The sequence below is a fragment of the Neofelis nebulosa genome, chromosome 17, assembly GCF_028018385.1.
Source record: "Neofelis nebulosa isolate mNeoNeb1 chromosome 17, mNeoNeb1.pri, whole genome shotgun sequence".
Classification (NCBI taxonomy): Eukaryota; Metazoa; Chordata; class Mammalia; order Carnivora; family Felidae; genus Neofelis; species Neofelis nebulosa.
The window spans coordinates 19,775,948-19,793,034 of NC_080798.1; the positions used below are offsets into that span (position 1 = coordinate 19,775,948).

The window sequence follows — 17,087 nt, forward strand, 5'->3', positions numbered from 1 at the left end:
AGCAGGTGGGAAGCAGAGTGCCTGGGGCAATTGAGACTGCGGATTTTGCAAGGATTTACATCCAAATGTATCGATGGCCTGGGTTTAACAGCCCCACCAGGTCCAAAGAAGAATTGCATGGATGTGGGGTTGGGGGAGGCCTGGGCTCAGGCCAGAGGGCAGCTCTCCCCTTTGCCGGGGTGGGAGGGGACACCAGACAATCCACGGCCCCTCATTCACTTCTCCCTGCTGCCCACCCTGAGGAAAAATGGCGGGCTCCATCCATGGCCACATGGCTCCCCCAGCCCAGAGCTCGTCAGGAGCGTGAACTTGGAAGTGCGGCCAGCCCAGCCCAGGCTTCACTGGCCTCTGCGTCTCCATCAAAGAGCCATGCCCCATAGATGTGTAGGTGAAATCAAGTTCAAGGCTTAAAGGGTTTCCTTAGAATTGTTTTTTCACGAAACATTTCATTCATGCAAAAAAAATACATAGTGTACAAAATATACACATAAAGGAATATACATATAAAGTAAAAAGAATAAGAACAGAAACACCCAGGTCTTAGTCACCCAGTTTAAGAAATAGAGCTTTATCATACCACGGAGGACCCCTCTGTGCCCCTCTCAGACATCCTATCCCTCTCCAAACGGGGGTACTCACTGAATTCTGTGTTAATCATTCTCTTGACTTATTAAACAGTATTATTTGCATGTGCTTGTACCCCTAAGCAACTTATCATTTACTTATTTATTACATTTTTTAAATGTTTATTTTTGAGAGAGCGAGAACGAGAGAGAGAGAGAGAGAGAGAGGGAGAGAAAACGAATGGGGGAGGGTTGGAGAGGGGGAGACAGATGACCCGAAGTGGGCTCTGAGCTGACAGCAGTGAGCCCGATGTGGGGCTTGAACTCACAAACCGTCAAGATCATGACCTGAGCCGAAGTCAGATGCTTAACCAACTGAGCCGCCCAGGTGCCCCTATCATTTATTTTTGCAACATAGCTTAGAACTGGCTACAGTGGGAGTATTTACACCACAGAAATGAGCAAATGCCATCATTTGCTTGTCCCTTGCCTCCAAAGCACATTAACCACCACATGGCTGGTTGTAGACCACCTCCAGGAGGAAGGCATCGCCTTCCAGAAGCAGCTCCTGTCGGCGGAGGTCAAGTCTCTGATTAAGGGCACAGCTGTGAGCCATTAGCGGCCTGCACAGCAGCGGGGGACAGGCACACCCACCAGGAAAGCAGATCCGGGCAGGGCACCCACAGCATCTATTATGAGTGATACCAAGGTCCAAACTTGAAGTGACCCCACAAATCAGTCCACTCATTTTTTATTCTGGGGCTCAGTATTTACAGGCCACTCCCTGGAGTCAATCACATGCTTTTACCAGAGGTATTCCCAACCTGAAATTATTTATGACTCGGCATTCAGGGAGGAAAAGCAATTTTCTCAAAATGTCTGATGTCATGATATATTGTCCCTTTGATGTGCATGTGCCAAAAATGATGGCTCTGTAGGTCTGTCCCTCAATTACAAATTACCCCGAATTAAAAAGGAGAATTAATACTGCGTGGCAGGATGCTAGCTCAAGTAGCATCCAAAGAAAATGCCTAGAGCATCTTCTGGAAAAATACATGGCTTGGAAGAAATTATGAAATGCACCAGGGCTTTGGTCAGATCGCTGCTGTCTAGGGTTCCTTCGTAAAGTGATGCTGGAGAGCAGGGTAGCCGTTGGCCTCCTGGCTCTTGGGGTCCTGGCCACGCCTGGCCACATACCTGTGTGCAGGTCCCAGCACCACTTCAATAAGGACAGCGATGCCTGTGTCCAGATGTGCTGTGACAGTAAACTCTAAGAACATGCCCACCAGCAGGGGAATGGATAAAAAGTATGGCGTTTCCGTACAATGGAATGCTCCTGTCCATAAAGAAGAAACAGACTACCAATATACACATGTGACAATGTGGACGATGCTCACAAACATGCGGAACAAAAGAAGCCACACTGTCCACACTGTAGGGTCTCACCCACAAAGTTCTACAACAAGCGAAACTGATCCCTAGAGAGAGAATAAGACAGGTGGCGCATCGGTGCCGCGGGGGACGGGGACAGAAAGGGGTGAGCAGGAGCACGAGGGAAGGTTCTGGGGTGAGGGAAATGTTGTATATCTTGAGTGGGGTGATGGTATACATTTGTCAAAGCTCACAATGAAGGTGTTTCCCTGTATATAAATTATACCTCAATTAAATTGCTAAAAAATTGTATGAGCGGATTTTAGAACTCTAAAGTGCCGTGTGAAAAAAAAAAAAAAAGCTATTTCAGTTTTGCAGACGTCGTGCTTGTATCTCAGAAACCAAACGGCAATACCTGGAAGGAAAAAGCTTTTATAGAACTGAAAAAAGAACCGAATTCAATAACATCAGCTGCAGTTAACTTTCAATGATCCTTGAGTAAGCAAAGCAATGTGGAAAAAATACCCCCCCTCCCCCTCTGCAACCGAAGCCTTGGGCAATCCTTGCCAAAGGTGGGACAGAGCAGCCTGATGAGTGGGGGCTGGGAGCTGGAGGTGAAGGTTGCAGTCATGAAACTGGGGGGGATGATGGGGTGCACAGCCACGTTTCCCTCCAGAGGTCAGTCACCTCAACTGAGGCTGTATCTTTATCCTGGGGGCTTCCTGTAACCAACAATGGGTTGATGTGGAGTAAAAAGGCTCAGACCTCTTGCATCAATTCAGGACAACTCTTCTGGCCCACCCACCTCCAGAGCTCCATGTGGGACTGGCTGGCTACGTCACAGTCCGGCTTCTTCACCTGCTCGATTGCTTCCTTCTCTCCCCCCACAGGTGTCAATTCCATCGGAAACCCCCTCCTATACACTCCCTGCACCTCCTCTGAGTCTTCCTCCCCAGGAATGTGGCACTCGGTGCCAGTGGTCTGAAAACGCAGATGCTAAGATTTAAGGTTAGACTAGAATCGCCTGGCAACCAGCCACCAATGAGGACCCCAGACCTGACTGTAGGTGGAGCACAGGCAGCCCCTGGCAAGACGCAGGAATGTGATTGTCAAAATTTTTCCTGCGGGTGAACTAGGACGGCATGCCAGCGGAAGTGCACTGGTGTGTCCCAAAATGTATCAAAATGTTGAGAAATATGGGGCAAATGGTAATTGAGGGACAATGGTATTGGTTGGCTATTGCCTCTTTGGCACGTTATCGAGAGACTTGTCCTCTGCAGCAAGAGGACAGTTGCGGGGCTTAATGGTAAGAGTGGCTGAGCTGCAGAGAAGGTGAATTCTCAGCAGTGTCAGGTGCCTGATTAAGAAGGACTGGGACCCTGAGAAATGGGGTGGAGACACCTAGATTGTTGTATGTGAAGAGGAACGGGACCACACCCAGAAAGAGGTGAAGGACCTGGAAAACAGGTGCTGGCAGGAGCCAGGAGTGTTCACCAAACTTGATTCTGAGGGTGTCAGATAAGCAAGCAGAACATAAAGTTGGATAAGGAGGAATACTTCATAGGGGAGCATTCTCCTGGCATACAGGATTTAACAGCATGGCAAGGACCCCAGATGATGTTGGTAACACACTGCTAGGATGCTCTTGGAAACACAGAGAAGACCATGGCGCACACTGAATGAAGCAGAAATGACAGAGCTACAGTGGCAGACACTGGATGAGGAGATCAAAGCACTCTCAGAGGTGATCCATGAAAAGCTGGTCAACCCACCACGTGATGATGTTCTGTGGGAGGTCCTGGAGGCTACCCCCTTGGCTAAAGCAATAGAGAATTCACTGGTGAGAGCGACACCAGCATCGATGAGAAGCTCAGAGGCGGCTCTCCTCTGTAGGACGGGGATGAATGTGGGAGATGCCATCGCAGACCTGGATTCCCAGATAACAAGGGGGGACGATAGGATCTTGAAATGATAGAAGCCACGTGGCAGTACTTGGCCAACATTAATGAATCTTAGTGAGCAGCACTGTCGGTGTGGCAGCCAAGAGGAACTGACCTGCAGTGAGCTATGAAGATAGTTACTAAAACATGACCACCTTAAGGGCAGGAAAGATGCGTGGCCAACAAAGGAATTTATTATTATTATTATTATTATTATTATTATTGAGAGAGAGAGGTAGGGAGAGGGAGAGAGAAAGAGAGAATCTTAAGCAGGTTCCACACTCAGCATAGAGCCCGATGCAGGGCTCAATCCCACAACCTTGGGATCATGACCTGAGTCGAAGTCAAGAGTCAGTTGCTCAACTGACTGAGCCACCCAGATGCCCTTAAAGGTATTGATCCACACATAAAACCAAAAGAAGTCAGGGATGAAGAATCAGGAGGCTAAGGGCAGCTGTCCTAATAAAAGGGTATGTATGATCCCTTGGTCAGTTTTCAGATCCAGAACCAAATGACTTAAGGAGAGGTTAGGTCCCCAAGAAGAAGTCTATAACATCATGGCAAGTGTAAAAAGTAAAGTTTCCCCAGTCCTTCCCCAAAGTGACATGTAGCCATTTATTTGGTTAAGTATACACTGTGGGGGAAGGGGTACACCCAAACATTTCTAGAATTGACATTTACACATGGGGATTTGATCCTTGGGAATCTGTAGGGTCACTGTAGCCTCCTGGTAGAGTGAGAGCATACAGAGGTCAGGTAAAAAATGGCCCAAGTTGGGTTCACAAACTTCCCTACTGAGTGATCATTTTCCCCCAGTCCCTGGATGTATAATTGGCAGAACGCCCATGTCCGTGAACCCTGGGACAAGAGTTACCATGGTCAGGAATGCCTAGTGGAAGCCTTGGAAATTTACTCATCCCCTGAACCAGGATATTGAATCAAAGGTAGTATTACTAGAGGAATGGCAGAGATTAGTACTACCTCTAAAGACCTAAAAGTTCAGGGGCACCTGGGTGGCTCAGTTGGTTAAGCACCGACTCTTGATTTTGGCTCAGGTCATGATCTCACGGTTGTGAGATTAAGCCCCGAGTTGGGCTCCACACTGGGCATGGGGCCTACTTAAGATTCTCTCTCTTTCTCTCTCTTTACCCCTCCCCTGCTTGTGTGCTCTCTCTCTCTCTCTCTCAATAAAATAAAATAAAATAAAATAAAATAAAATAAAATAAAATAAAATAAAATTCACCAGTCTTGTCCCTACATAAGATGAATGGGTTCTGGAAGAAGACAGATGACCATGAACTCTATCAAGCTTTAGCTCTAATCGTAACCACCGTGGCAGGTGTGGTATCTTAGCTAGAGAAGATTATGTGGCCTCAGGTATGTGACCACTGCTCTAACAAATAGGTTCTTTTCCATCCCTGTCAAAAAGGAGTAACAGAAACAGTTCACACTGACTTGGAATGGACAACAGTAAGACATTTATAATTTGCTCCGAGGCTAATTTAACTCTCCTCTGCTATAATATTGTCCCAATAGACTTCCTGCACACAAATCTCTGTCTCAGAGACTGCTTTCCCAAGGAACCCAACAGGCGACAGGCTAAAAAAGAAATATAGCTTTGCGGTCTGAGGCCAACCCTAGTTCAGGGGCCGGCAGCACTGAGGTCACAGGCAGAGCTGACTTAGGCAGGACCATGTCAGATTGAGGAGCTCAAAAGACCATATTCTGGCTGGGATCTAAGCCAGACCAAGAAACAGAGCAATTAGCGATTAAGTGATCAAAACCAGACTGAGTCCTGGCACACAGAATTCTCTGAGAATGGGACCCTGTGGAGGCAGCTCAGCCAGCTGAAGGAAGCAAGGCTGCTTTCAGGACAATGGGCAGCACCTAACGTTTAGGTGGGGGTTTAACCCCACGCTCTGTTCTCCGGTTCCCAGGGGCCCTTGTAAATGGAAGATGTGAAGTCTGTCGATACCCTGGAGAGCCTATGTGAGGTTGTGGCCATCATCACGATTCACCGAAATGGTCACAAGCGAGTTTTAACATTACAGACAGTTCCTCAAGGTCCAAATCTAAGCTCAGAAGCCAAGATCTGCACATGCAGAAGATACCAGGTCTGGGAGCTGATACCAAAATAAATAATTTATCTCCAGAGGGGCTCACTGTGCAAGGAGGTGAACATGTAATGGCCTTTAGGGGTCCTGGACTCTCTTCAAATGGTGAACAAAGTGTGTGTGTGTGTGTGTGTGTGTGTGTGTGTGTGTGTGTGTGTGTAAGAGAGAGGTGTGGGGAGGAGAAAGAGGGGTCCCCCAAAATGCTAAGATCCACTGGTCTGGACCTTTGGCTGAAGCTCCACGCTGTAGCTTAACCACAGGAGTCTAAGGATATGCCTTAACCAGCCAGTCTTGATCAGTTTCAGTGTGATTTTCTGCTCCCTGGGAAGACTGTTCCACCAATTCTCTGAAGTGACTCAGTCCAGCAGCTTGTCTTTGTCCCAGACCCAACTTCCCATGGCCCATGGCCACACAGGCTGAAAGTCCACAGGGAAACCCGAGTCTTCCTACCCTGGCAGGTGCTCAGACTTTGAACTTAGTATGGCATGGGGTTTCTGTGAGACAGTTCCACAAATATACAAGAGCCTTGAGAAAGCGGGTCATTGGAGGGGTTCCCCTTGGCCTCAGGGATTGGGGATATCTACCAAGGAATCCCACCACCTATTGTGAGGCAACTCTTGGAGGGAGCTGCTCCTATGAGCCAGTTTGAGTTTCTCCACTCAGGGGTTCTCTGGCTTGCTGGATTGTTCGAGCACAGCCTCCTACTGGCATCGAATTCCAGGACAAGTTACAGGAATCGATCACAAATTTGACTTAGAAAACATATTAGAACACATACTTTCTTTTCAAAAGCAGTGTGTAAGGACTTATACAGAAAATAACAGGGTCTCCATCATCACCCCTGCTTCTGAGGGTTGACTTCTAACCAGACGACACCAGACCAAAGCCTTGAGTGTGAGGTGCCACTTGCCAGAATGTGGGCTTGTCTGTCAGCCAAGACCTCATCAGATCCTTTGACCGTCTCTTTCTGAGAGATGCCTAGAGCCTGGATGTCGGAGAAGAGAGATCTCATTTTCAACTCTTACCGAGGCAATATTACAAGAGACAAAAACGTGCTTTTGTAAGAATCCATAAACACATGTGAACCCTTGGGAATAGGTGTTTTAGGGCTGATGGAGTGAGTCTTGAATTCCATTTAGCACACAAGCAGATGAACAGTATCACACCCATGCATTTACAAACGTAAGTGCCACTCGAGTCTCACACTGTGATTTGCAGCAAAAAGTAAATGAAGGACTTAATTTCTATTTAGGAACCAGTGCTGAGCACAGAGCCCACCACAACCGTGTTGATTTGGGACTCAGCTGTGTGGGGTGTCTGAGGATGATCTACTCCTCTGGGGAAGAAAGAGCTGGTCACCCAGCCCTGATGGGAGGGGAGGGAGGGAAGGTTTTCTGCTTGGATGACTTCTGGGGGATGGGTGAAGTCAGGTGGGGTAACCTTTCTCTGCTTGATGGTCCCTCTGCCTCGTGTGGGTGGAGACAAGCGTCAGCTCTGGCTGCTGAGTCAAGACTGGGGAAGAGATCAGGTGATTGGAACCAAGCTGAAATGAGTCTGTCTGTCTGTCTCTCGGAGATGGAAATGGAGCGAGCTAGGAGAGTCAAGGCAAACCCTGTAACTTTAGCTGTAAATGGATTTCTGCAGGGGGGCAGGGTTGGGGTGGAGAGCTTTGCCTGGTCTCCTCAGACACAGCCCATACCAGGGAGCCCTTCTGGAAGGCAGAGGAGGCGGGATTCTTGCGGCCTTAATTAATCCTGGCAATTTCCTCTCCTCCCGCTGTCTCTCTCCAGCCAGGGACGGGTCTGTGCACTTGGTAAGGAGCTTTGCCTCCCCTCTCTCCGGATGTCAAAGAGAACCAGTATTTACATCTGAATAATAGCACAAGGGCTCCTTACTGGCTTCCTGATTCATCTGGAGTCAATTACTCTTTGCTTCTGAGACAACTCAAGCTCTGAAGAAATATGGGAATGTGTTTAATTAATCCCACCGACTGGTTGGTGGCGTTTTGCTGAAAGCCCAGGGATGGGGAGCTCGGAATGACCACGGGCTCTTTACAAAGGCTGCCGGGAGTCCTGCTCCTGCCGTTCCATTTCCCCAATTAATGGCTCAGGGAAGGGCAGGGGTCAAATGTGCCCAAATTTTTCAAACATTTCCATGGCCAAGGCTCTTCACTTGGCCGGTCCATGACCTTGGCCTCTCCCACAGGCTGATGGTGACTGGGGGTGGGGGGGGGGGGACACACAATCCCCACATCAGTCCTGGGAAGTTTTAAGCAATCAGAGAATATGATGTATTTATCTAGCACACTGTTCTCTAGCTGCATGTCATATCCTCATCAAGAATGGGAAAAGGGTAATTGGATTTAAATGTCAAGATGTTCCCAGTGTAGGGTAGAAGGCACATATCTATTTTCTCAGCTACATTTTTTTTTTTTGGTGTTATGATAATGAAAACTGCACCTACTTGTTGCTGAGGATGACAGGAGAAAATTCTCCAGAACTTGGAGATAAGCACCAAGTCACAGCCCAGGGCCAGGTAGATGGGTATCAAACGCAGAAGCAACATAACTAGCGGTCACGGGGACAGTGAGATGCTCGGATCAGGCAAGGGGACTGAGCTGGGCAGGGAGCAAACTGCAGACGGCCCAGGGGATGCCCAAGTGAAGGGTCCACTAAGGTGTCCATCTTGGGAGAACGGGCAGCCTTCAGAGGAGAGTGTGACAAGCCCAAGCCCTTGCTCCCCAGAGTTTTGTCCTAAGGCTATTTCCTGGGTTTTGAAAAGCTGACCATGAAGCCCGATAGCATGGGGAGGCAAACTGTCTCCTCCATTCGTCTCAGCTCTAATCGTGGCCATGACGAATCCTACCCCAGCCAATCCCCACTTCTGGGGACAGCTCTGAACGCACGTCCCACTGGCCCTGCAGTTGGGTGTGGAATGACAATGACACAGCACACGTTCTTTCTTTCACGTGTGTTGAGGACAGCGTTGTGGGTTGTATCTTGCGTGGCCACAGACCCATAACTTCCATGGTATGGGGTTGGGAGCATGGGGTGGGGGCCGATGTGTCTGCTGGCACTCATCAATCTCTTAAAGAACAGGAAGGAAGTCTGGATAGGACGTTCCCACAGCCCCAAGGGCATGGGATGCCCTGTAGTGCATCATGTCCCCAAAGCTGCCCCCACACACTCATCTGCCAGGTAAGTGGTCACCCCAGCTGGCCTGGGAGGCGCTGGACTGTGTATGCAGTCTGAACTCAAGCAGACATCCCACAGTGCCCCAGAAGGGCCCTCAGAGGGACCTTCTTTGTAAAGGTGAGGTCTCACTCTCTGGAGATGGCAGTCCCAGACTAAAGAAGCAGCCAGGTGCAAATCACAGGCAGGGCAGGGGGAAGCAGGCCGGGGAGCACTGAGATCAGTACCAGCTAGGAATCGCCACCCAGCCCCAGCACTCCGTTCTGATCGGCAGGATCTGGGAGAGTCCCGGGTGAGTTTGGTGTGGCCCCTCCCCCACCCCCTCCATGCTCACACTTGTGAATAAATACAGGCCCTCAGGAGTTGGCGTGGGGTGGGGAAGACAGGGAGGGGGTCCCAGAGGGCACCGGGGAAGGCACGTGGGACCCCAGGTCAGTGCTGAGTTCCTGGCTAATTCTTCACTGCCGACTTCCAAAGCACACCCGGACTTTGAAGCAACTCCCTAGCCATCCTCCAGCCTCCTTTCTGGCCTCCCAGGGGCCCAGGCTCAGTTTAGTGAGCACCACTGAGAGTGACAAGAACGAATGCAAATCATACAGCCCAAGAGCAGAGCTTGGGGTGCTGCTAGACTCCCCAAACTCAGTGGAGCACAGGCTCAGGCAAGAATTTTAGAGACAGCCTCCAAGAAGGTCCCAGAGGAAGGTCCATGCAGGGGAGTGCGGCAAGAGGCTCTCCCAAGAGACAGCTGGGCCCACAATCCTAGCAGGCCTGCCCCCCTCCCCCACCTCCCCATGTCTGTCTTGGTCACAAGTTCTTGGCTTTGTTGGGCTGAGGCCTCTCAGCAGGGAGCAGTCCTCCTTGTAGGAGGTGGCATGGTACTTGAGAAAACACTACCCTCAACTAGAAACAGAGAGGGGACACTCTATTCCATTTACAGGCGTGAGCAATCCTTCTGGCCGCAGGGAGAGAGGATGGTTTCCTATGGCTGCTGTAGAAAGCAAAGCAAAGTGTGTGTGTGTGTGTGTGTGTGTGCAAGCTCGAGTGCATGGGGGGTGGGGCAGGAGAGAATGCACTAGAGCAAACCCTCAGGCCGCTCACAGGCTGGGGAATCAGAAGGGGAAGCACTAGGCTGGAGGCAGGCATCACCCCCTCTCAGGTCCACGTCCTCCTGCTGCTGTGGGCCTTTCCCCATCAATCTGTGAGTTCTCTTCTCCGGCTCAATTGCTTGCTCTGTGTCTGAGGCACTTTAAGCCTCTCCCGGATGTGCCCCTCACTCCCCGCTGAGAAGCAAGGCGGCCATGGTGGCCACCATGGCGGGAGGCTGTGTGCCAGCGGGGGAGGGGCCTGGAGTTCTCCCCGCCCCTCTCTTCTTCCATCTTTCCCCAGCCAGGCTGTTTCCAGGGATTGTCTGGCTTCTGCCAACAGCTGGGATTTTCTGATCCAAAGCCAGGCTTAGCACTGCTGGCTGCCAGCAAGCTCATGCCTTTAAAGGATGCCTCCTTCCCCCCTGGGCCCAGGATTTCCCTGCCTTGATGTTTGCTACAGTCTCTGGCCTTGCCTGGGACAGCATCGAGGACCCTGGGACAGAGACAGAGACCGCCCACTCACCGGCTGCTCGGCTTGATGCTGGGGGCGGGGGATGTTTGGGGAACCTACCTCCGATCCTTCATGGTTGTCGTTGTGACCTCACCCCAACTCACCCTACAGGGTCTTCACCCACTCCCGTGCCCTACCAGGCAGGGACGGTGTTCTAGGTAAGCCTGAGCTCCCAGGGTGGTGCTCTGGGCATGGCAGAAGGGGGCAGGAGAGGCCCAGCTAGGGGCAGCTCTGGGTGAGGAATGTGGGTCCCCACTCCCAGCGGACTCCACAGCTGGTGCCTTCCTGGCCTGAGCCCTGAGTAAGTGCTCTACCTCTCCCTTGTCCCCTCACAGAGCTCCTGCAGCTGGGGGGACAAGGGAAGGGCATTCTCTTGATAGTTCGGAACCTGGGGTCTGGCCCAGCTAGCCACCACGCAGTCCCTTCATCTCGACCCCTGTGCCCAGTGGGTCCCTGCTGCTGTCTGCTCCCAGAGAGAGGAGGCTTGACTTGGAAAATGCACAAGCTCAGGGACGAAAGTGTCTGCTGCAGATGTGGAGGGGGGCCCTCGAGCACAGTGCTCCTACATGTTAAATGTGACACAGAGAGGAAGTCTCTGTTCTTAGGCTACATGTCCTTTCGGAGCTGAAGCTAGAACCAGTAATAATTTACCTGTTCCACTCCATCTTGGCATACAAGAAATGATAGCATAAATTAAAAGCGGGACTGATGGGAGAGGGAAAAACAAGGGGATTATAAATGGATCCGGAAAGAAGGCTAACGTTGCATTTCACAACGACGCGTTCACTTGGGAACGGGCTGTGGTATAATAAAGAATATAACCCGTCTTTGTCTCCAGACTCCTGACACCGAGCTTCCAAACCCTTGGAATTTCTTGAGTGACACTGTCTTTGTTATGCTAATGAGGTGACTGGGGGTGGGGGCGCCCAGACAGTTTCAGGATGGGGGCTGGTTACCAGAAAGGTCAACCACTTGATTAGAGGCTTGGAACTTTCAGCGCCTGACTGAGGAGGGGTGAGGAGCTGGAGACTGAGTTCCATTATGCGGTCAATGATTCATCAATCATGCCTACCTACTGAAACCTCCACAGAAACTCCTGACAGCGAGGCTCCCCTGAGTTGATCACGCTGACGTGCTGGGAGAGGGATGTGCCCCGACTCCATGGAGGCAGGGCACGGAAAGTCTGCGTTCAGGACCCTCCCAAGACCTTGCCCTATGTGTATCCTTCATAAGAAGACTAATTTGTAAACAGCACTTCACAGGGTCTGTGAGCCATTGTAGGGAACTATCCAACCGGCGGAGGTCACGGAAACCCCTCCATTTGTGGCCTGTTGGTCAGCAGTGCGGGTGGCCTGGAGACCCCACTGTGGCTGGTGTCCGCAGTAAGGTGTGTGGGGTGTGATGCTAACTCTGGGCGTTAGCAGCAGAACTGTATTGCAGTAACACCCCAGCTCGGGGAGAAACAGAACAAGGGTTCACACGTCGAGCGGGAGCTTCCCAAGAGCCCGTGCAGAACGAGGATTCTTGGCTTGAGGACCAGAGGACGGGTGGATGTGTTGACCTCGTCCCTAAAGGGCAATCAGGAGCCCGGGGGGCTGGTGTTCAGAGGCGCTCAAGAAAGAGGCAGCAACACAACAGAACACATTCGGCTCTCAGCCGAACTCACACGGCCTCGGCCCTCCCTCCGTGTGGTGGAAGCCCTGCCGTCCCAGCACGTGGATAAGGGACCCCCTCCGCCTGTGTCCTAATCTCTGCTCATACAGTGGGGGTGTTGAGATGGCCCTCCTGTTTCCCTGAAGCCGTGAGTTGCTTCAGGTGGAAATGGGGTGTTAGGCAGCCCTCGAGGAGAATAGCAGGGCTTCAAACCTCTCCTCTGCCCAAGTCGGGCAAACCAGAGAACCTGGCTGCCACCCCCCCACGCCCCCCCCAGGGCCTGGAGTGGTCCAGAATGAACCTGAACCCCGGGGTGCCTGGGTGACTCAGTCAGCTAAGCATCCGACTTCGGCTCAGGTCATGATCTCACGGTCCGTGAGTTTGAGCCCCGTGTCGGGCTCTGTGCTGACAGCTCGGAGCCTGGAGCCTGATTTGGATTCTGTCTCCCTCTCTCTCTGCCCCTTCCCTGCTCACATTCTGCCTCTCTCTCAAAAATAAATAAACATTAAAAAAAATTAAAAAAAAAAAAGAAGAAAAAGAAAGCAGTCTCCAGTCATTGTTTGCACTCCTAAAGACACATAAAGACACCTCCAGTGGCCTGAAGGGGGCAGTGGCAAATGCCAGACCCTAGGGGAGACAACACCACGTCCAAGCGTCTGCCCAGCCCCCTGTTGGGCACGGTCCCTTATTGTCTCACTGGTTCTCACGCTGCTCTCTGAGGAAGGCGCTATTACTAGCCTTACACCCACCTTACACATGGGGAGACTCCCAGTGAAGTTTTTCCAAAATGGTCCCCTGGCTTCAGCTCTCTCCACACAGCAGCCAGAGTGGTCCTTCTGCACTGTAAACCAGAACACGCCATTCCCCCCCCCCCCCCCCCGAAAGCCCCTCAATCACATCCCCCCAGCTCACTGCCTGGTAACTTGCCCTTGTTACCCCCTCCCCGTGAGTGTGGGCCGGCCACAGCTAACATGACGGCATGTCGCTTCTGAGAGCGACTTACAAAGACGCCCAGCCTTCTGTTTTGTTTGCCCTCTCTTGCTAACTCACTACGAAAGAAGCCAGCTCTCATGCTGCGAGCTGTTCTAGGGAGAGGCTCGCACGGCAAGGAACTGAGTGAGGGAGTTCTCAGGCCAATAGCCTGACAGGAATGAATCCTGCCAGCAGACATTTGGCTGAGCTTAAAAACAGATGCACCCTCAGCTGGACCTTCAGATGAGATTGCTGCCCCAGAGGCACCTTGATTGAAGCCTGTCGCCCTCTGGGCCTCCACTGGCTTTCCCTCTAAGTTCCCCTGGAGCTCTGGGGATGTCCAAATGGCAGGGCCTTCTGGTACAGCACGGAAGTGGGCCCATCTCCCCTCCCTCCCACTCCCGCGGCTCCCTGTGCCAGAATGCTTTGTTGGCATTTGGTGAGACGCCTTCTTGTCTGTTCCCAGCCCCTCCCACAGGACTAGGATGTGGTCCACTGAGGGCAAGCCCAGAAGTTGAACTGGTGCAGCCAATAGCATGTGGTCTGTGAGCTGGCCTCTGCCCAGAGGCCCAAGATTCCCTCAATGGGGCAAGCCTGCCTCACGGTGCATTCTCTTCCCAAATCCGCTTGCCTCCAGCTCACAGCCACTCGGGGAGCTGTCAGGGGTGGAGTCTGCCTCCCTCCCCCGCTCTGAGCTCTCCCACACCTCTCTCCCCAGTGGGCTGTGAGCCTGTTGAGGGCAGGTGCACATCTGGATGCCTACAGTCGGCCCAAGGATGGTCAGAAGGGCATCTGGGCAAGGAGCTCCCTCCTGGGACTGCATGAGGCCCGTGGGATGTCTTTATGGGAGGTTTGGCCTGAACTTGCCCCCTTCTTTGCCTGGCACCAGGCACCTGTCCCCCCAGCCATTTTGGGAGCTGGAAGCTACCCTTCAGGGATCCATTGTTGAGGGGGTGTGACATGGAGTCCTGGGAAAAGCCAAGGGGCAAAGCAGCTGCTACCCAGAAAGCATAAGGGACCCACCTCTGCCAACAGAGCCACCCCAAAAGCAGCATCTACCTATACCCAGATGGAGGACATGGACCCCCACCTACCCCCACCCAGCCCTGTGCCCAGAGCGATTTCTGAAGTGGATGGCACTTCATTATCCTGAATTTGCCCAAGAAATCACGGGTTGGACTGAATTTGCCTGACAGAATAGCCAGGAAGTCCGACACCAGCCCGGCTGGGGGTCTGGAGCTGAACGATGAAAATCTATTCTGGAAATAAAGGCAGTTCTGCCTGCCATGGTCAGGTGCAGCTGTGAACCTGCTATGGGGCATAAAGGGCTTGCCGGCCCCCCCAGACCCTGCTCACGGCACCCCCACCCTGGTGCTCCGGCGGCCCACAGCCCTGCCCTTGGCCCTCTGGCGAGAGCACCCACCGTGGGGCGTCCATTGTGCCCCACCCACAGGTGGTCAGCCTGGCTGGGTTCAGGGCTCAGGTGAGGTGGTGCGATCCGGAAGGGAAGGCAGAGGGGCCTTCGGAAGGGAAGGCGCACAGGTTTGCGGGAACAGCACACAGAGGCTGGCCTGGCGAACAGCCACCAGCCCGCTCTGGCAGGAGCCTTCCCCAGGGAGCAGATCCACTTGGCACCTGGTCACGGTAATTACTGCTGAACTTTAAAACCTAACGCAGCAAAACCGCAAATATTTAACATGTGTTCCTCCTCCCGGGGGGCACAGACGAAACGGGAGCAAATGGCCAGATTCACAACATGAACTCCTGAGTCTGCTCACAAAAGGGATTAATAAAGAAGTCGGCCGCGACAAGATGCACAACCCCCAGCCAGCAGCGGCCCCGCCCCTCGGGTGGGAAGCAGGAGCCTGACCAGCCATAGACTCTGGGCCCTGCTGTGGCCCCCTCCGGGACTGTGTGGCACACACATGTGCACAGACACTCATGGGCGTGGATGCGCATGCCCACAGGCTTGCAGAAGCCCAGGCACACACAGTGTACACACAGATGCACTCACGCCACCCCCCACTCCTGTCCCCAGGTCCCACGTGGCGGGGACCTCTTGGATGGTGCTGAGAGCTTCCATGGGAACCGGTCCAGCCTCCCGGAGGCTGTGCACCCCAAGCTCTACAGATGGACGGCTTCCTGGGGAGGGGGGCATGCCCAAGATACCCGGTGTTCCCCCTGCAGGGAACACAGCCTCGGAGTAAGGAAACACGGGGTGGTGGGGGATCATGACTTGTGAGATACATCTGGGAGCCAGACGCGTGGCCGTCAATGGTCCCCAGGTGATTCTGGACAAAGTGCATCATCTCAGCATGTGCTGGAAGGGGACCTCAGGTCAGGAGCAACTGGGAATCATGGACAGGCTAGAGTGCGTAGGGTGGGAGCCGTGGCCCCGAGGCTGGGCAGGTGGGGGGGCCCGAAGGCCAGGCCTGCTGTCACATTTTCCTCCCACCGGCTTTGCTTACAGCGCTCAGTCTCCCTCGCTGCTTACCAGGCAGCTCCCTCCTTTGTGACAGTCGGGATGAAGAAGCAAACCCAGTCCTTCCACTGCCAAGTCTGGAGCTCGGCACTGTTGTCCAGAGGCACATAGTTGGTGGCTCTCTCTGCTCCAGGGAAGCGGACCCAGATGTTTCCTGTTTAAGGGGCTCAGTGCCCCTACCCAGCACGGCCAGGTCTGTGTGACCTGCTGTGCAACTCGCCTCGTCCCCTGCCCTACCCGACACCCCATCTTCCACTCCCAGTGGGCAGCACGGTCGCCTCAAGAGATCAGTGGTCCCAGGGCCCTCTGCCCCATCCACCAAGGGGTCACGGTAGAGGTGAGCTACTCTACCCCCAGCCGATCACCCTCTCCACGTCTGAAGAGGAAGAGGGCAGAGAGTGCAGAACACCTATATTTGTGCCGATCCGGTGGCTGCTTTGTGGGCTCACAGGGACAGGATCAGGAGAGAGCCTAGGCCACTCTGGCCTGAGCCTCCCCAAAGCATCTAGCATTACTGGATGATGGCACGCAAGGGGACACCGGGGACAGGGAAAGTCGGGGCCAGAGGTGGGGGTGACCTGCAGCGGACTGCCCAGCCAGGTTCTCCTGGCTCCCCTCATACCGTGACCCCTTCCCTCTGCACGCCCTCTACTGAGACCCCGGAGTCCCAGGTAAGGACAGGGGAGAGCTGGGGGCGGGGGCGAAATCCTGTCTCCTGCTCCTGTGGCATTTGGAACAGATGAGGAAGAGTCACCCCTGTCTACTAATGAGGAAGGAGGAACAGTCAGGAGAAGGGCTGTGTGTGGCCCCCGAGACTCCACACAGGGCCCAGCAGAGAGCCGGGCAGGCCCAGTGCCCCAAGGATGTGGCAGCTGGTTTTCAATTTTCACCTTCCATAAATGTCATTACCAGGAATCCCAGGTTGAGGGATTAGGACTCCAGGGCTGGGAGGAGCCACTGGGAGCAGCAGGGGAGAGAGCTCAGGTGCAGGATGCCCTGGAGCTGTCGGGGGTCAGCCTGGAGCCAGAGGGAGACGCCCTTCTGGGGCCTCTTAGTCCTGATCGGACCTCGGACATGCAAAGCCACAGACGTGCAGACTCAGGTGTGTTCCTTCAACCCCACGCCCAGCCACACCATGTGACACACTTGCACACACACACGTTCATGGTCCTTATGACATCTGCCCCCCTCAATGTGTACACACA

General features: G+C 53.1%; 1 protein-coding gene across 3 annotated transcripts in view; it reads right to left on the reverse strand.

The window, feature by feature from the left end:
• CHST8 (carbohydrate sulfotransferase 8) overlaps positions 1-17,087 on the reverse strand; it is a 128,173-nt gene that overhangs the window by 19,484 nt on the left and 91,602 nt on the right. The window lies entirely within an intron of this gene.